Here is a 21879-nt window from a genome sequence, read left to right on the forward strand (position 1 = left end):
TTTTAAGGTTTTTATGGTATTAGATCTTACATTTAACTCTTTAATCCATCTGGAATTAATTTTTGTATAAAGCGTAAGGAAGGGATCCGGTTTTGGCCTTCTCCATATGGCTAGCCAGTTTTCCCAACACCATTTATTAAATAGGGACTCCTTTCTTCATTGCTTTTGTCCGGTTTGTCAAAGATCAGATGGTTGTAGTTGCATGGCGTTCTTTCTGAGGCATCTGTTCTATTCCATTGGTCTATATCTCTGTTTTGGTACTAGTACTCAGCTGTTTTGAATACTGTAGCCTTGTAGTATAGTTTGAAGTCAGGCAGCAGGATGTGTCCAGCTTTGTTTTTTGCTTAGAATTGTAGATACTCTCAAATAAATTTACTTTTACAGTAAGGTACTGGATAAGATGCAGTTTGAGAAATGTCTTAAGTACTTGAGAACTTAAATACCTTTTAAAAATATCATTTTATAGATAATTATTTAAATAAAAGATATTATTAACTGCTCATATAGTATAATTTCTCAGGTCCTGAGTAGATTCTCTGCTTCTTTAACTTTTTGGTGATGTTTTAAATTCCTACAGCAGGAATTTAAAGCATTTCATTCCAATTTATTTAAAGTGTGGTTGGTGGTTTTTTTTTTTTTTTTTTTTTTGACAGAGTCTCGCTCTGTTGCCCAGGCTGGAGTGCCCAAGCTGGAGTGCAGTGGTGTGATCTTGGCTCTCTGCAACCTCCACCTCCCAGGTTCAAGCAATTCTCCTGCCTCAGCCCTCCTAGTAGCTGGATTACAGTCACATGCCACCAGGCCTGGCTAATTTTTTTGTATTTTTAGTAGAGATGGGATTTTGCCCTATTAGCCAGGCTGTTCTTGAATTCCTGATCACAGGAGATCCACTCACCTTGGCCTCCTAAAGTACCAGGATTACAGGTATGAGCCACCATGCCCGGCCTATTTAAAGTTTTAACATGTCAAACTAAAGTTAAACTAAGGGGCAAACGACTGACAGTAGACCCTTTCCTGGATTTAATGATAGGGTGAAGAGAGGAAGATGAGAATATGAAGGTCTATCAAGGCATGAATCAGGCACAGAAAGAGGATTTGGTGGCAGGAGAGAGAATGATGAAGCTAGACTCTACATAGTTCACAGATTCCAGTGTCCTTTTTCATATATCTTCAAGATTGGCACAAAGAGAAGTTCAGAAAAAACTCAGATTGTATTTTTTCATTAACTTTCTCTTTTAGCACAAAGTTTAGCAAACTACCACATATCGACTTTCCTACAAACAAAGCAAACCACCCTTGATGGGTCAGTGTTGCTGAGCATGTGTTACCAAAGAAAGACCTGCTTTACATTTTCAGGCCACTCCGTGCATAGTTTTCTGTATCACCTGTTGAATAAGATTTTCTGTAGTCCTGCTTCTATGTGCTTTTTGAATAATAAAAGGAAATATTTGAAGTAGGATAGTAAGATACTGTCCTGAAGTTACCAGATAAGATGTGGTGAGTTGTAGGGCCTAATTGCTCATTTGGTAAATGGAGTACACTTAGTCTCCTGACTAAGAGTTCACATGTGCCTTTTAAGCATGCAGACACACAAACACACAATCTGCAGTAGACGACTGAAACTGAGAAATACCAGGAACATTATCAATACTTGTGGCAGGCTTGTTGCCAATTTATTCATAAAAGACATCAATTGTAGAAATTTCCTATAGAAATTATAGCTACACACTGGTATCTAGTAATGATGGTAATTTTTTAAATAAACTTACAAATGTAGTTAAAATACGTTATCTAGAAGTATTTCATAATTTAAACTTAATTGCTGAGTTGTTACATAACTGGATCGACTGTATTATCTCATCCCCCTCCCTGATAGAACGGAGTCTGAGCCTCTGGCTGGGATCTGTTGTGTCTAACTTCAGGTTAGCCAAAGTGTGAGTGAGAAATCTTATCACAGACAGCAGTAAATGGTTTTGAAGCTGAAATGTGACACATCTTTCCACAAAAAAGCTGCAATCGAAAGCCAGGCCAATCCTTTAGCAGTCATTAATACAAGGAGCTACACAGAATGGATAAAAGGAGGGGAAAAAAGTAGAGGCTTGAAACATAGTGGGAGAAGGCAGGGAAACAGGGTGTATCCTTATTGAAGAAATTTTCTAAGTGAGTCTTGGAACCTAGCAAGAGATATATCTTGTAGTTGACCCATGGCTTTTCTGTGGCCAAGAGAATTGCTGTATTGACTAATAATGATTCTGCTTAGAGAATATGCTTCACAAAGGTCACAATGCACAACTAAATTTCTTCTCAACTTTCTTTACTCTCCTACCTATGGTATCCCTTTCCTTTCTTTGGGCTCATTTTCTGTATGCATTTCACTTCTCAATTCGTCCAATATGATCCTACCCATTCTTTGAGATTTATCTCCTCTGTGATGTCTTCTCAAATTCCACAATAAGATATTAGCTGATTTTTCATTACATTGTAAAATCAATTATGAGCATTATTTTGTAGTAGGAGTTGGTCAAAGTGGAGGTGATGGTTATGAGAGTATTCTAGTAAAATGAAACAAAGCATGTACAAAAAGCTGTGGCTCATCAAGTTCCTGACACATTGAGAACTTGAGCTTTGTTCATGATCTATTATTGGAAATTAATTGGTGAAGGGGTGGGATAAGGTTGATGAGAGATGACACAGTTAAAGCTAATAAGAGCCAGATAATGGCATTCTGTAATTATATATTGAAGGAAGAATGAACCATTAAGGACCTTGTTTAGACATATTATATGATTTGCCCAAAGCCGCATGGCCAATTAGCAGAAAAGTCAGAATTCAAACTCAGTTTGAATCTTACTTTAAAACCCATGCTCTTTATCTCTATGGTAGCCTACATCTTGAAATAATTCCTTCACTGGAATGTGAAACAAACAGCCTTGGTTATAGCACTGCTTAACAGAAAAGAGTTCAGTGTGCAGGAGAGAGAAACATGTGATGTTAGGAGGTGAAAAGAATAGGTTTTCTTCTTTACTTTCAAAGACAGTGCACTGAGGGAAGACAAACTCCTTAGAAATAAAATTTGTTGAAACTAGAATTAGATGAGAATTTTGAGTTGAAGAGATGAGAATACTCTGTAATTTGTGTTAACACTCCTGATATAAGGAGGTGACTATTTCAGGAGAAATGTGAATAATATTATATAAGAAGGAATAACAAAAGATCAGCAGATCAGGCAGGGTCAGGGCAAAAACATTTCCTTATAAATAGGACTGATTCTAAAGCCTCACATAAGCAAATGTTGTATAACAAAACTATAACTCATTTCAAATCTGCTTTTGAAAAAACTTGAAACTTTTTATAGGCAATATTGATTTCGACGTAAAGGAAGATCAAAAGTTAAAATCTGTACTATAGGTATATTTTTTGAGTAGCAAATTGAATCTACTTGAATTAACTGTTAGTATAATGCACATGATTCTTAAGCTTCTGTGTACATCATAATTTAGGGTTGTAATGCTCTTTCTATAGAAAGCTAAGGTACTTCTGTAAATGTAAATAATACATTCTAATCTAGATAAAACATAACTGAGAACTGCTTCTAAAATGTTTGTGGAATACCTGTATAATACTTTCATGTAACGTTAGTTGTTAGCAACTTTGACGTGAAGTGAGCAGGAAAAGAAGGGAGTAACATATATATTCCCTATATTTGGCAAAGCATCAGAAACATGACAATAAATTTTTAAGGAAATCTCAAGGTTCTCCCCAACTTAAATGAAGCAGAATCTGGTTGGATCACCTTGAAAGTCTGCATTTTTAATAAAAACATTGCCCTGAGTCTTCTGATGAAGAGACTGACTCCCAAAAACACATGTGTATTTTTTTTTCTTTGTTAGCATGAGGACTATGCAGAAGGTAAAAGACAGCGAATTGGAGTTAGGGCAGAACTGTTCTTCTGTAACTATGTGCTTCTCTCCTCCATGTGATTTAGTAAGTTATTTATTTTACAATTAATTGACTCTTTATCTATGAGCTGACAGTTTATTTTACAATTAACAGAAAGTGAGCAGGTCATCTCTGAAACTGTTATTTTTGGCCCCCAGATTTGGCCTAATGAAATCCTTAAGATTTCCCAAATACACTTCCAAGAGTGAAGGTGAACTGGTCAACTGACTGAAGCATAAGCATTACACTAACAATAAGTTCGCTTGGGATAAGTTCTGTATCTTAGCCAATTAACATTGTGAGCCCCTTAAGATCTAGATAACATTGGGTATCTTTCCAGAGTGCAGTGTGTATTTGGTAATAATATAAAGATTAATTATAGTGGTCTGTATTATGTTAGGTGAGTGGCCAATCATATAGGTGTGGTTTAGGGAGTTGAAGCAAACACTTTCTAATGTGATTTCAAATGTGTTTGAAATCTGGTATCTAAATCCTAATCCACTGACTCTTTTAAAAACCAAATGAATTTCTTTTCAGATATTTATACTTGTGTGAGAAAAAAGATAGTTTTAGTGTATGTAGTACTGGTACGTGTGGGAGAGAGAGAAAGGTAGGGATAAAGATACAGGGAGAGGAGCTATCAGTGAGGCAGAATAAGAGCAAACAGGCTAGAATTCATAGTTTCCTGATTTATTTGCTATATTTCCTCTTAATGGTGGTTAAATTTGTGTCAGCTCTCTCAAAAATTGTAGTTTGTAACCTCCTTTTTCTACGTTAGTCAATGGTTTCTAAACTTTGTGATGCAGGAACTATAAAGAATAGTAATTTAGCAAGGACTGTTTATTTAGTGCCCTCCAGGGTTCTGAGAGCTGAATCAAAGAAAATTTATGGCATTATACTCTTAAGCTTTGATGCTCGTTCTGAAATATAGAGGCTCTTGACACATATCTCCAAAGGGACATTTATACCTCTTTTTAATGTGCATTAAGGGAAGAAAACTATTTGACCGGCTTATTAACACATTTAATGTCAAATGTACTTTTTCAAAGTCAGATTTATTAAGGTATAATTTACATATTGTGAAATTCACCCTTTTAAAGTATACAGTTTGATGAATTTAATAAATGTATATAATTATGTTAATAGTTTCACCGCTTCTAAACATTCGTGCCCCTTTGTCATTAACCCTTTTTCCTCACAAACAACACTTGGCAACCACTGATATGAATTAAGTTTCTACAGTTTTGCTTATCCCATAATATCATATAAATGACTCAGACATTGTGTGCATTTTGAGACCAGCTTCTTTCACCTGGCATAATGCACTTGTGATGAAGTCATGTCATTGTGTGAATCAGAAGTTCATTTCTAGCATTGCTGAGTAACACTCAACTGTGGATGTAGTGGTTTGTTTATCCATTTACCATTTCAAAGACATTTAGGTTGCTTCCAATTGTTGGTGATTGTGAATAAAAGCAACACAAATGTGAATAAAAGAAACACATAATTCTTGTGTGTGAAAACATGTTTTTATTTCTCTTGGTAAATTTTGGAGTGGCATTATTGGATTATATAACAAATGTTTGTTAAAGTTTATTAAAAACAGACAAGAGTGGTTGTGGTTGTGCCAATTTGCATTCTAGCCAGCAAAGAATGAGAGTCTTATTTTCATCACATCCTTGGTATTGTCACATTTTTATTTTAGCCACCTTTATAGGTATCTAGTAATATGTCATACCAGCTAATTAAAGAAATTTTCATTTCTTTAATTAATAATCCTGGACATCTTATTATGGGCTTATTTTTAATCTGTATATCTTATCAGCGAACTCAGCGTTCACATCTTTTGCACATTTTTATTGGGTTGTTTTGTTATTTATTTGTAATTTTATACACACACACACACACACACACACCCCTACATACACACACTCACTCTAAAGGTCTTTTACAAGCTGTTTATCAGATAGGTATTTTACCAATGTTTTCTTCCAAACTGTGTTTTGTCTTTTGATTTTTGAGTAGTACTTTTTCAAGAGAGGTTTTCATTTTAATGTGGCACAAATTATTATTTTTTATATGGCTCATTCTTTTTGTGTTGTATCTTTTAAAAGTTTGCCTAACCGTAGGTTAAAATTTTCTTTTTTAAAAAGAAGAGGCACCGGCCGGGCGCGGTGGCTCAAGCCTGTAATCCCAGCACTTTGGGAGGCTGAGGCGGGTGGATCACGAGGTCAAATGATTGAGACCATCCGGGTCAAAGTGGTGAAACCCCGTCTCTACTAAAGATACAAAAAATGAGCTGGGGATGGTGGTGCGTGCCTGTAATCCCAGCTACTCAGGAGGCTGAGGCAGAAGAATTGCCTGAACCCAGGAGGCGGAGGTTGCAATGAGCCGAGATTGCGCCATTGCACTCCAGCCTGGGTGACAAGAGCAAAACTCCGTCTCAAAAAAAAAAAAAAAAAAAAGAGACACCTTAATATTATCAAGTCTGCTAATTTATAAATACAGTATTTCTATTTGTGTAGATATCTCTTATTTTCTTTATCAGTGATTTATAGTTTGCAAATTATGTACATATTTTATCAGATTTGTCCACAGTTCAAAATGCTATTGTAAATAATACTAATACTTTAAATTTTAAATTTCTAATTGTTTACTCCTAATAAATAGACTAATAATTCAATTTTTATATTGACCTCATACTCTGCAGACTTGCTAAAATCTCATCCATTAGTTGTGATAGCTTATCTGAAATTTTCTACATAGATGGTCATGTTGTCTACTTGTATACATATTACAAAAATAGTTTTATTGCTTCCTTTTCAATATGTATGTCTTTTATTTCATTTTCTTGCCTTATTAACCAGATTAAAATCTCCAGCGAAATGACGAACAGTGATCCTGGGAGCAAATATCCTTGTCTTGCCCTTTTTTTTTTTTTTTTTTTGAGATGGAATTTTGCTCTTTACCCAGACTGGGATGCAATGTCTGGATCTTGGCTCACTGCAACCTCCGCCTCCCAGGTTCAAGCACTTTTCCTGCCTCAGCCTCCTGAGTAGCTCAGATTACAGGTACCCACTATCAGGCCTAGCTAATTTTTATATTTTTAGTAGAGATAGGGTTTCACCATGTTGGCTAGTCTGGTATTGAACTCCTGACCTCAGGTGATTCACCTGCCTTGGCCTCCTAAAGTGTCACTGCACCCAGCCATCTTGCTTTTGATATTAATGTAACAGCATTCCATATGTACCATAAACTATGATGCTATAAATATTTTATAAATGTTATTTGTTAGATTGAGGAAGGACCTTTCTCTTAGTTTGCCAAGAGAGTTTGTCATGAACAATGTTAACTTTTGTCAAATATTTTTCTGTTTCTGTCATATGATTGTTCTTTTTCAGTCTGTCATATGAATAATTTCACTTATTGATTTTTCTAATGTTGAACCAACTATGACTCCTGGAGCAAGCTCCATTGGGTGTTATTTTAAAGATATGTTATATTAGATTCTATTTGATAATGCATCTTTCAGGAATTTTGTGTTCAAGTTTATGAGGAATATTGGTGTTTAGGGTTTTTAAAAATATCATTTTCTGGTTTCACTATAAAGAAAATGCTGGCTTCATAAAATGAGTTGGGATGTGTTTTCTATTTCTCTACTTCTGGAAGAGTTTGGAGAGGTGTTCAAATTTAGATTCTCTAACAGATGTAAGACTACTCTGGTTACCCAGTTTTTATAATTGGGCCTTGGGATTTTGCATTTTTCAGGGAATTTGACTTTTTCAAGTTACGTTATCAAATTTAAGGGCATGAATTTGTTTATAATAGTTTTTCATTTCTATTTTAACTAATGTAGAAGCAGTAGGCTTCTGTGATGTCTCTCTTTATATTCCTGTTATTGGTAATTTGTATCTTACATTTTTTTTTCTTTGATCAGTTTGGCTAAAGACCAATCAATTATAATGGTATTTTCAAAAAACTAGATTGTGGTTTTACTGATTTCTAAAATTTTTACTTATTTATTTCAACTTTATTGACCTTTTATCTTAATTTTTCTCCTTTGTGCTTTCTTTGGATATATTAGAATTATTGATTTGAATATTTAATGTTTTCTGATATTAATATATAATGTTATAAAATTCCTCATAATTATTGCTGCAGCTGTATCTCACCAACTTTAGTGTATGGCATTTTAATTTGTATTCACTTCAATATATTTTTAATTTTTTTGTGATTTATTTGACGTATGGATTAAAGTACATTATTTAATTTACAAATACTTAGGCAATTTCCAGTTATCATTCATTTTTATTTTTGTCAAATATTCTTTACACTATTTTAATTTGAAAATGTTTTTACATTTTAATTATTGCCCAAGATATGGTTTATGTTGGTACATGTGCAAATAAGATGAATATGACTTATGCTGAGAGAAGTACCCCTAAATATTAATATGGTTAGATTGGTTCTTAGTATATTTCAGGACTTCAGATACTCATTTTCTGTCTAATTATTACATTAAATATTGATAAAAGAGAGTTGATATTTCCAAGGATATTTGTGAACTTTCCATTTTTTTGTGTGTCAGTGTTCATTTTATTTTATTTTACATACCTTACGTATTTGTTGAATATACATTTAGGATTTGTATGGCATCTCAGTCAGTTCACTGCTTTAACATTATATAAGTCACTCTTTACCAGGTAGCTCTTTATCCTAGGTTTCAAAATCCATTTTATCTTATTTTAGGTATTTTAACTTTCTTTAATTAGTTTGTACATGCTATGTTTTTCCCTCCTTTTGCTAATAACATATCTATATTTTTAATTTTAATATAAATTTCTTATAGCCACCTTTAATGTGTTTCCTATAGGTAGCATCTTTATATTAAATATAATTTTCTTGTAGGCGTAGAGTTGTATCTACTTTTAAATCCAACGTGATAACTATGTCTTTTAACTGGCAATTTTAGACCATTTGCATTTAATATAATTATAGATTTGCATTAAAATCAGCCATTTTGCTAGTTGTTTTTCATGGTTTTAAAGTATTTTTTTCTTCTCTGCTTTGTTTGTATTATGTATTTTTTAAGATGGCATCTTATTAATATTGCTTCATTAGCTATACTTCTTTTTTATTTTGGGTCTTTTATCATATATGACTTATAATCTTTTTCAAAATATTATACAATTCTCATGTAGTATAATACAATAACAATATTTTTTACTTCCTCTATTCTCTCTCTTGTGCTATTATTGGCATACATTATATTCATACATATTTTATAGCACTCACAATGCATTTTTAGAATCTTGGCTTTAAACAATTATCTTTTTTAAAAAAATTAAAGTGAGAAAAAATATGTTTTATAATTACTCTTTTAAATCTTTTTCAATCTTCTTTTTTGTGTAAATCTAAGTTGCTATCTTTTGCTAGAACCTCCTTTTTAACATTTCTTTTACTGCATATGTACTGGCAATGAATTATTTCCACCTTTATTTGTTTGAAAAAATGTGTTTATATCACCATCACTTTTTCATCTCTATGAATAAGTCCAATATTTATTTATTGATAAGTGATTATGGAGTATTTACTATGCACCAGATTATATGACTATATGTACATGAAATGCATCTAACCCTGTCCTAGTGTGGAGGAATTGTCAGAAAAGGCTTTGTTTTTAGGAAAGTAATATATTAGTTGAGATGTAGAAGCCAAATCATAAATTCAGTCAATGTAGACATGTAATCCATAGTTGAAGGCATTACATTTGAAATACAATCAGCCCCAAAATTTGGCATTTTCTATTTTCCAGAGTTAGACTCTCTTAATAAAATTAGAAGGTTTTGAACTGACTAGAATTTGGTCATTTCAAACATGTATCAGTAGAATTGTACCCATGTGCTGTTGTATTTCACAGCAGATAAATCAGGAAAATATTACTTTCCAAAAATAGTACCTATTTAAAAAATGTATTGAGTCCTTTAAATGCTCTGTTGTCAACTCTGGGATTTCCATAAAGATCAACAGCATATTAATTACATAGATTTGGTGGCATATTTTTAGTATGCTTTAGAACAAATGTAAGGCAATGCAACAGAGTGTGTTCATTCCTCCCAGGAAAATAAGGTAAGACTGCAGTCTCCCCTTTTCCCTAAATGTCACCTAGAAAATTGACAATTGCTAACTATCAGTTTTTAACAAATCAACAATTGACAACCTGATAATAGTGCCACAAATCCATGTGAAGTTTAAACTGTCTCTAATAACTATTTTCATTCAGGAGTGTAGTAAGGGAAGTTGAAGTTAGAGAGGAGCTCATTTTTCTCCCAGTACTGGTACTTCTCACTAGAAAATATTAGATTTTGTTAATTTTAATTTAGAATCACAGAAAATAAGGACAGAAGATGCAAACACCCAATTGCCATGTCATTGTCTGCTATTCTTCTCATAAGCAACATTTCCCTGACAATAATCAAATACTGAATTAACTTCATGATACAATAGCATAGTTTAAGTGGTATACCTGTTTCTTCTTGCATTGTATGCACTTTGTCAACAATAAACTCTAGCTTCCAATATTTATAAACAAAAGCTCAGCAACACATAATATGATAATATTACAGAATAAGAAAAAGGGTTGTCAAATTGTTACTTAAAATATCTGAGAGGCAATGTTTTGTTGAAGTGTGGTGAGATAGTGCTGGTAAAGTTATAGACTGGGGAACGGCTTTAGAGAGTCAAAACGACATTGATCCTGAATTTCACTGGTACTAGTTTACCAGAAATGAGGCTTGTGGGAGAATTTGTTATGAGAGATGATTTATGCATGTGATATTATCTTATATAATCCTCAAGGCATCCCAAAAAGGCATCACTTACAAATCACATTTTATGTGGGATCATTTAGGCTTAGAATATTTACATGGTTTGTTTAAAAATCTACTAGAAGAAGCAGAATTGGAATTTTCACCCATATCTGACCCAACCCCCATGCTTTTATCATTAAGAAAACAATTTAATTCATTGGATCAGTGCATACCATGTACCTACAGTGTCAAGTATGGTGATAGAGACTTGGAACATAAAGATAAGTATATTTCTTACTTTGAGTGATATATGGCTTATCAAAGAAAGCGAGCTGATCAACAGTGTGAGAGAGATTTAAGGTCTATAATAGAAGCATTAGCTGACCACTGAGTGCCCAGAGGATAGAGCAATCAATCCTCCCTTAGAAAAGTGGGCTCAGAACAGTCCTGATTGGTGTCTGAGGTCTGAGCCCTGGAACATGAACCTGTGCACAACGGTCCAAAAACCAGATTATAGGGATACAAAAGGCTATTCCAAGGAAACTGTTCAGCTTGCATAAGACAGAGGCATAAGAATTTTTCAAACAATGATTCACAATAGATAAATTCATTAGGATAGCATTGGTGCCCAGAGAAAATGGGACACACACAGTTGCTTTTGATGTCTTGTAAAGCACAGCTTGTTGAAAACAGAACCAGGTGATACCCTCAGTGGGGGTGATGTCTCTCTCTCACATTGTACAGACAAGAAGGACCCTTCATTGAACAAAATAATTTTGGGTAAATGTGAAAATTTGAAAGCAAATCTTTGAATCTTATAAAACACTGAAAATGCTAGTTTGGTCTGGGAAAATAATGAGCTTCACCTGGAATTAGTGGGCTCTGTAAGGACAATTGGAGCCAAATGTTAAGGCTTAACACATCACAGCAAGAAAGGTTATGCATAAGCAGATGGCTCGCAATTTCTATATTAAATAAGTATTCACAAAGTTAAAATCTTGATTAGGTGGAGCAGAATTTCAGCTGATGAATTTCAGCAGCTAAGGGGTAGTTGAGCAAAAGACTTAAGTGTGATTAGGCAACTGCTTAGGATAGTGAGTTTGAAGGTTGGCTGCATATTAGAATCACATGGACCACTTTTTAAAATTCCAAATATTCAGCTTTCACCTCAGGCCAGGTAAATTAGAATATCTGGGAGTGGTAGGAAGGCATCAGTACTTTTAAAGATCTTCAGATTATTCCAGCATGTAGTAAAGTCCGGAAACAGGTGCCCCAGGACCAACAAACATATACTACACTTTCTTAGGTTAGCTCTATGTAACAAAGCTTTGCCATGAAAAAGAAATAGTACGAGAAGCCACATTTCTTTTCAAAACTGCTCATGAGACTGGGCACAGTAGTTCATCCCAGTACTTTGGTAAGCCAAGGCAGGTGAATCACTTGAGTTCAGGAGTTCAAGACCAGCATGAACAACATAGTGAAACCTCTTCTCTACCTAAAATACAAAAAAAAAAAAAAAAAATTAGCTGGACATGGTGGTGAGCACCTATGGTCCAAGCTACTTAGAAGTCTGAGGTAGGAGGATTGCTTGAGTCCAGAAGGCAGAGATTATAGCAAGTTGAGATCACACCACCACACTCCAGCCTGAGCAACACAGTGAGAACAGTGAGATCCCCATCTCTAAAATAAAGTTAAATAATAATAAAAGTGCTCATGAATGCTATTGTCTATACCAAGAACTGGAATGCCTAATGGAATTTTAGAAACATACAATCTTTAAGGTGCTTTTTTTTCTCCTCACATTTGCAAAATAGCTATGCAATCTTGTCTATCATTATATATATTAGAATAAACATGACTGATCACTTAATTATTATGCTCTGGAAATCAATGATGACAAAGCATACCAAGTACTGTTCATGTGGCGCCTTTCCCAGAACACCTAAGCCATAAGAAAGTATTATTGTAAATTCTCACTTTGTTCTGTGGATTGGTTGAGACACCATGAGTTTTATGACCAGGAAAGTTAGGTGAAGCAACTGAAGCTGGAATATAGGCTTACCGAGTTTCATTCCCAGAGAGCATCTATTATCGTGCACTGCCTGATAGACCAAGCCTAAACTGAATAGTCACATGATTAAAGCTGGGTGCCAGAAATGTTATTTTTGGTGTAAAAAATGGCAAGTTGAAAATTTTACTTTGCAATCAATATATTTACCCCAAAGGGATCATATTTCCAATGAAATGACTGAAGAGTAATGTAGGGTTTGTGAGGAGGCAACATTTAGAATATACACTAAGAAAGATTATTCTAAGAATAATTCTACATATATTATTAACCCACATACAAAACAAGAAGTGTTTATTGCACAACTACTTTGTCCTTATATTCACTGGGCACCATCGTGTGAATAAACAGAAGAAAGTTTCTTTGTGTAAGGAAGTTGCAATATTTAAGACGGTTTCTTGGTGTAAGAGGAGATTTTAGATACTGGTGTGCTAAGATAGCACTTGCTATAAAATCACCATACAGCATAGTAGAATGTGTGCTGTTTGTTAAAGCTAATGAAAGAAACTTGATCTTGTCCCATCATAATGTGAGAGAATTCGCTTATCTTTTATAATGTCCCTTCGATATTATAGAAAAATATGTCAATATCATAGTTCAGAAGATATACATCAAAAGAGTTGGGAAAGGATTTTTTTATCTGGCTTCTCCATCAGCATATTTTGAGACTCATTTGTGTGTGTTCATTCATTTTTATTGCTGAGTAATATTCCATTGAATAGGTATACCACAATTTATTCATCTGTTTACTTGTTGATAGTCATTTAGGTTGTTTCCCACTTTTGGATATAAAGCTGCTGTGAACATTTGTACACAAATATTTGTGTGGTCATATCTTTTCATTTTTATTGATTGAATATCTCAGAGTGGAATAACTTCACAGTATGGAAGTAAATGTTTAGTTTGGGAGACTGCCAAACTGTTTTCCAAAGTAGTTTTACTGTTTTACATTCTCAGCTACTCCACATCCTCACTAAAACTTGGTATGGTTTTCAAATTTTAAGTATTTAAAACTATGTAAATCTGAATTTAATTTGCATTTTATAATCTAATGACATTGAGCACCTTTTCATACACTTATTGTCATTTATATATCTAATCTTGTGAAATGTATTTTGCCACATATATATTGTGTTGTTTCTCTTAGTAATGAGGTGGAAAAACTTTTGTTTTTATTTTTTCTTTTTATTTGATTACTGTCTTTTAATTTTGATAAAGTGTGATTTTGCAAATTTTTTGACTGGTTATGAACTTTTTATTTGTCCCAAATTTTTGTCTAGTTCAAGTTTTGTTTTTTTTTAAAATTTCTTTAGGGCTATGATCCATTTCGTCTTAATTTTGCCTATAATATGTGGTAAGGTTGAGGTTCCTTTTTTACTCCATATGAATATTTAGTATTTTCCATATAATTTGTTGAATAGACTATTTGTTAAATAGACTTATATTTTCAGTATAATTTGTTGAGTAGACTTGGAAAATTTTTTGAAAATCAATCTATTATATGCATGTGGTTCAATTTTTGGATTCTCTCTTCTAATGATCTATTTCACTATCCTCACACCAGTATCACAGTCTGATCATCATATCTAGGTTGCTTACATTTATGTTTCTATTGATCATTTGCTATGTAAATATATATTTAATTTTCCATTATATTTCATTCCTGAGTTATTTACATTAAATTTCCATAAATTTTAAAATCAGCTTGTCACATCTCAGAAAAGCCTGCCTGAAATTTGACTGGAATTGTGCTGAATCTGTACATTAGGGAGAATTCATATGTAAACATTATTGAATCTTCTAATAAGTTTTAAGAATTTGAATGCTTTTGTTAACTGTTTTTTTCATTTTACTTGGCAACTATTTGTTGCTAGCATACTTAAATACATTTAACTTGTGGATACTGTCCTTGTATCTCAATCTTGTAAAAATCACTTACTGGTTATAGTAGCTTTCTGTAGGTTTCTTAGGAGTTCATAAATATGCGATGACGTTATCTGTGAATAAAGAGAATTTTATCTTCTTTCAATCTTCATGCATTTAATTTCCTTAATTGCACTGGCTGGGCTTTTATTGCAGTGTGGAATATGTGTTAAGAGAGAGTATCCTTACTTTTCTTGATTTTAAGGAGAAAACATTCAGATTTTCACCATTTTTTTTTTCATAGATGTCCTTTATCATGTTGAAAAAGTTTTTTATATTCTTAGAATCTACTTTACATTTCTAATATTGCTGCTAAAAAAATCATTGTTTATAACTTGCTTTCTTATAATATCTTTGTGTGTTTTTGATTCTAGGATAGTGCTGGCATCACAAGTTGAAAAAGTATTTTTCTACTCCAATATTTTCTGAGACATTTTTGATTATTTTCTTAACTGTTTGATATAATTCACCACTAAAGTCTGTGAGTACTGCTCTAGCTTTACTCAGCAAATGTTGACATGTTGAATTTTCATTTTTATTCAGTTAAATGCATTAACTGATTTTCTTTTTGCCATTTCTTCTTAGACTCAATGGTATTATTTAAAAGTATGTATGTGATTTCCAAATATTTAAAGTTTTTCCATATTCGTTAGTGGTTTTTACTTTAATTCCATTATTGTCAGACTTAATTCATTTTATTTTTATTTATATTTTTATTTTTGGGACTCATTTTACAGCTCCTAGAATGAACTATTGTGGTGATTCTTCCATGTACCTTTGAAAACAATGTGTGTTTTCTGCTGTGATTTGGTGGAATGTTCTACAAATGTGAATCAGATTCAAGTGGTTGACAGTTTTTTCCAAGTCTTACATATCCTTGATGATTTTATGTTTGCTTGTACTGTCAGTTACTGAAAGGGGAGCATTGAATTCTGCAACTTAAAACATTGGATTCATTTGGTTCCCTTTTTTTTTTTTTTAGCTCTTGCCTCATATGTTTTGAAGCACTTACCAGTGGCATATTAACATATTTAGGATGTTTATTTATTCCTGATAAGTTGACCCTTTATCAGAAACCCTTTGGTCTTTCTATATCCCTAGTAATACAGCTGTTCTAAAGTGTGCATTGTTCTGATATTAATATAGTCACTCCAGCTTTCTTATGATGAGGTTTATGTGTCATATCTCCTTCTATTGTTCCATTTTTAACCTGTGTCTTCATTTCTATAATGTGTTTCTTATAAACAAGATAGAGTTGGGTATTTATATATTTATTTATCTTCTTCCATAGGAACTTACATTTTTGTTTTTGTTTTCAACTTTTAATTATAGGGGTACAAGTGCAATTTTATTACATAAGAAACTTGTGTCATGGGGGTTCATTGTGTAGATTATTTCATCACCCAGGTATTAAGGCTAGTACCTATTAGTTATTTTTCCTGATCCTCTCCCTCCACCCTCCAATAGGCCCCAGTGTGTGTTGTTGTTCTTTATATGTCCCTGTGTTCTCATCATTTAGCTCCTAATTATAAATGAGAACATATGGTATTTGGTTTTCTGTTTCAGTTTACTAAAGATAATGGCCTCCAGTTGCATCCACGTCCCTGCAGAAGACATGACCTTGTTCTTTTTCATGACTGTAGTAGTCCATGGTATATATATGTACCACATTTTATCTTCAATGTAAAATTTTTTATTGGAATGTACAACATTAACATTAAATGTGATTGTTGATATGATTGTATTTAAATCTATAATCTTGCAAGTTGTTTTTGTTTCATCTGTTCTTTGTTTCATTATTTTTTCTTGCCTTGTTTGGGATTGTGTATATTTTTATATTTCATTTTATCTACATAATTTATTGTATCCTTTTGAATAATATTTCCGTATTAATATTAGAGTTTATAATATAAATCTTTAACTTACCAGATCACTTTCAGATAATATTGTACCACTTCATGTATCATGTTAGTAACTTATAACAGTGTAGTTCAATTTTTTCATCTTTTCTTTGAGCCTTTGCTTTCAGTTTTATGTCCACATAGGAAATACATTCCATAGTTCGTTGTTCAGTTTTGTTTGCTAGAGCCTATCTTCTGAAAAACTAAAAAGTGAGGATATTTAAAAATATATATTCAAATACATTTTGAATACTCTCTTGCTTTTTGTTCCTTTTTATAGAATCAAATATCCATTTGACATCAACTTACCTCTTCTTGGAGAATTTTCTTTAATATCTAGTCAATTTATCAATGGACTACCTCTTTTGCTAATTTTCAGACTTTCACTAAATCGAAAGTAGTTTGAACTCTTATTTGGTAAATGAAATTATATGGAATATACAAGCAAATATCTGCAGTCATTTAATAGCAGCTTACTAGTATTCTAAACGAATGCTGTGAATTTAGATTTATAACTTGGGAGCAAACTGAAAGACAAATTCTGTTTTATGTGTTTTGTGAGTTATATATTAATTTAATGCATAATCTAAAATATAACTTGAATTTTTTTGTGGGGAAAATAAACCTATATATTGAGCCAAAGTAGCAACCCCTCTTCGGGGCCTGCCAAACACCCCTCAGCCTACCATGAAAATAAACACAGATCTTGAGTTCCTTTAAAGGAAATTCTAGCTATCTATCTAGCCTCCTGAGCAACTTGATAAGCAATAAGATAATAGTAGCTTGTCACAATAGCCAAGGAAGTTAGAGTCAGGAAATGTTTTGTTCATATAGAAACTAAAGAAAACATTTTATGTTTTTTTTTTTTTTTAACTTTTAGGTTCGGAGGTACATGTGAAGGTTTGTTACACAGGTAAGCTGACATCATGGGGGTTTGTTGTACAAATTATTTCATCATCCAAGAATTAAGCCCAGTACTCAATAGTTACCTTTTCTGATCTTCTCCCTCCTCCCACCCTCCATTCTCAAGTAGACCCCAGTGTCTGCTGTTTACTTCCCTGTGTCCATAAGTTCTCATCATTCAGCTTCCACTTATAAGTGAGAAAATGTGGTGTTTTGATTTCTGTTCCTGTGTTTGTTTAAAATCATAGCCTCCAGCTCCATCCCTGTTCCCACAAGACATGATCTTGTTGTTTATGTGATGGCTACATAGTATTCCATGGTATATATGTACCACATTTTCTTTATTATTGGTGGGCATTTAGGTTGATTCCATGTTTTTGCTATTGTGACTAGTGCTGCAGTAAGCATTTGTATGCATATGTCTTTATGGTAGAATGATTTATATGTCTCTGGGTATACGCCCAGTAATGAAATTATTGGGTTGAATGGTAATTCTGCTTTTAGCTCTTTGAGGAATTACCATACTGTTTTCCACAATGGTTGAACTAATTTACACTCCCACCATCAGTATATAAATGTTTCCTTTTTTCTGAAGCCTCACCAACATCTCTTATTTTTTGACTTTTTAGTAATAGCCATTCTGACTGGTGTGAGATGGAATCTCATTGTGGTTTTGATGTGCATTTCTCTAATGACCAGTGATAATTAAGCATCTTTTCATATGCTTGTTGACTGCATGTATGTCTTCATTTGGAAAGCATTCAAGTCCTTTGCCCACTTTTTGATGGGGTTGTTTTTCTTTTGTAAAATTGTTTAAGTCCCTTATAGATGCTGGATATTAGATCTTTGTCAGATGCATACTTCGCAAATATTTTCTCTGATTATGTAGGTTGTCTGTTTACTCTTTTGATAGTTTCTTTTGCTGTGTAGAAACTCTTAAGTTTAACTAGATCCCAATTGTCAATTTTTGCTTTTGTTGTGATTACTTTTACTGTCTTTGTCATGAAGTCTTTGCCCATTCCTAGGTCCAGGATGGTATTTCTTAGGTTGTCTTCCAGGGTTTTTATCATTTGGGGTTTTATATTGAAGTCTTTAATTCATCTTGAGTTGATGTCTGTATATAGTGTAAGGAAGGGGTGTAGCTTTGGTCTTCTGCATATGACTAGCCAGTCATCCCAGCACCATTTGTTGAATTGGGAATCTGTTCTCCATTGCTTGCTTTTGTCAGCTTTGTTGAAGATCAGATGGTCATACATGTGTGGTCTTATTTCTGGGCTCTCTATTCTGTACCCTGAGTTTTTCACAAACCCAGAACCCCACCAAGTGGATCGCCTGGTATATAGACCTCGGGTGAAGGGGTAACTAAGAACTGATCTTTGACCACTTTTCTTTGTTTTAAAAGTCTTCCTGAGGGGCCTGCAGAAAGTCATACCCACCAGCCAGAGCTCATATTCTTTTCTGGTGACACCACATTTTTAAACAAGGCTTTTTATTTTCCTTAACCAATTGAGAATCAAAAAGTCTTTGAGTCTTCCTATGATCTGTAATTCCCTGCTTCAAGAAATCCTGTCCAGTTAGATCGAAATCAATGTATAATCTCCATGCAAATTTATTTACAATTTTCCTCTAATTGCTGCTTTCCTAAAACTTACATCTGCTTTAAAAAACCCTTACCTATAAGCCATCAGGGAGGGTGGGATTTAGGCATTAACGGCTTGATTCTCTTTGCTTGGCGCACTGAAAATAAATCCTTTCTACAGCTGCAAACCTTGAGGTAGATATTTACTGTACCAGGCAAGTAGACCCCAGTTCAGTTCTATATCAATAATACTTGCTTTAAGCTTGTTGAAAATATTTAAGGAATAGACTTAAAAAAATTCTGAAATATGTATATTGAAGAGAGATACTCTTTCTGTTTAGATAGCAAGTAAAACTCTAGTCATTTTTCATGACAGATGCAAGTTTATCTGACAAGAATGTCAATTTATGAACTAATTTCATTACTGTGTTTATTTTTTCTTTTCCTCATTGGTGCTACATGTGTTCCTTTGGTTCCAATTCAGGAAAAATCATAAGAGACATGCAGTACTCAATAGGAATATATCGATGTAAAGTTGCTTCATATTGCATTACTCTCGGGAAATAGAAAAAATCATTTTAGATGAATTTCAGGCAACTTCTTGTGGAGAGAGAAAATATAAGGACTATAAATGTAACATAGATGTGTTAGAGTCAGTGTATAGACAGATATGATCAGAGCAGGAGAGTGGCCCCCAGGAATGTCAGGTGATCATCAGGTGATATTCAGGAGATTGCTGAACTGTATCTCCAAAATAATAATTGGCTGCAGCTGGGACTAGGGAATGGCCATCTCCCAATAGATAGAAAATGCCTGAACTTGGTGATCAGCAGCCTCTCAATAAGATCTCAGAAGTTGGTAAAGTGGGCTTAAGCATGTGCACTAAGAGGTAAATGACAGTTTAACTGGTATATGACCTTCCGTAGGAACACTCGACTACTAAGAGAAAACACCTCAAGTGAACATGCCCACAACTTCAGTAAGCACACTGTGCATGCAGCCCCTCCTAAGTGCTAGCAGGCCACTGCACATGTGGATGGCCCAACCCAGGGGAATAATCAAGGGATGAAAAATGGAAACCCTGGAACCATGCCACTATGTAAACCCGAAGTCAAGGGCTGAATTATGCTTGAATCTTTCAAATCATTGGCTTGACACTCTCCCAAGTGTACTTTCTTTTGTTCTTGCAGTAAACTTTCACTCCTGCTCTAAAACTCGCCTTAGTCTCTCCTCTACCTTATGCCCCTTGGCTGAATTCTTTCCTCCTAGGAGGCCAGAATCAAGTTTGTTACAGACCAATATGGATTCACCACTGCCAACAGATGGGGATTTAAAGACAGGTGAAAAAATAGGTTTAGGATTTATTTATTTATTTATTTATTTATGAGATGGACTCAGTCTCACTCTTGTTGCCCAGGCTGGAGTGCAGTGACATAATCTTGGCTCACTGCAACCTCTGCCCTCCAGGTTCAAGCAATTCTCCTGCCTCAGCCTCCTGAGTAGCTAGGATTACAAGTTTGTGCCATCATGCCCGGCTAATTTTTGTATTTTTAGTAAAGACATGGTTTCACCATGTTGGTCAGGCTGGTCTCAAATTCCTGACCTTGTGATCGCCTGCCTCAGCCTCCCAAACTGCTGGGATTACAGGTGTCAGCCACCATGCCTGGCCCTGTTCAGGAATTTTTGAGCTGGTTTATTAATGGAGACAGTCTAGTTAAACATATTTATTTCATTCTCTGTTGTTTAAACAACTTCAGTTTATTTCTTAATAGCTAACAGTTAAGCAAAAGGGAGAAAATTATGCCAGGCCTTTTAAATTAGTACATTCTTTCAACAACATTTAACGAATAGCTTTTATCAATATGTAAACTGAAAGCCAGAAAGATAAAATGACTTGTTTAATAAATGGAAGAACTGGGGTTTCTTCTCTATATGGCTGACTAGAAGCAGCTAGTTGGTGTGTGCTGACCTCACAGAAGAGAAAGTGGTGAGCAAATACTAGATCAGCTGAAACATCCAGGTGGACACATAGGGATTAATCAAGGAAACAACCCAAAGAGAATGGAGATAAGCAGGACAGGAAGCCCACCCATCCAAGAGGGACACAGAGCCAGAGCTGGCTTCCCTACCTTGTAGAAATAGTGAGTGAGGGGCCCCAGGGACCCATACTTCTTCCATGGACTTTTGCAACCCTGGGCTCAGAAGATCCCCTTACCAAGGACTTCAGATTGTCACACAGATTTACATGGAGAGTTATTACTCAGGCACATGAGTCCCAGAAGCCCTGGATCTTCAGGCAATTGGCACTAGTGGCTGCAGCTCTGGCAATGGGGATAGGACAGGCTCCCTCACATGCCCCCAGGAAAGGGAATGAATCCAGGGGCTGAATGGTAATTGAAGGCCTCACTTCTACTGCACCTTGGAGGATAAGACTCACTGGTCTAGGACCCCAGCCACCCCCGTCTAGGGCTCTCAGACAGATAGCAGGTCTGTACTTTCCTGGGGTGGGGTTGTCACAGGGAGAGGCAAGCCACCATTTTGGCTGTCTCACAGACCTTCCTTGCTATTGCTTTCAGGCTCCAGAGGGTGCACAGTGATTAGGGGTGTGCAAGGACCCGCAGCACAACACAGCTGCCCCATGGAAAAGTAGCCAGATTATTTTTGACGTGGGTCTCCAATCCTTCTTCTCCTCACTGCGTGGGTGTTCCTGACCTGGGATTCCAGCCACGGCTCACTGGAGCTCTCAGGCCAGTAGCAACT

General features: G+C 34.6%; 1 long non-coding RNA gene across 16 annotated transcripts in view; it reads left to right on the top strand.

Moving 5' to 3' along the window:
• The window catches only part of LOC128928421 (uncharacterized), a 257323-nt gene that overhangs the window by 101691 nt on the left and 133753 nt on the right, over window positions 1–21879 (top strand). For all 16 annotated transcript variants that reach the window (XR_013524031.1, XR_013524030.1, XR_013524029.1 and 13 more), the window contains one exon: window positions 17518–17550. This is a non-coding gene — a long non-coding RNA (uncharacterized LOC128928421). The remainder of the gene's footprint in view (window positions 1–17517; window positions 17551–21879) is intronic.

Source organism: Callithrix jacchus, chromosome 11, assembly GCF_049354715.1.
Source record: "Callithrix jacchus isolate 240 chromosome 11, calJac240_pri, whole genome shotgun sequence".
Taxonomy (NCBI): Eukaryota; Metazoa; Chordata; class Mammalia; order Primates; family Cebidae; genus Callithrix; species Callithrix jacchus.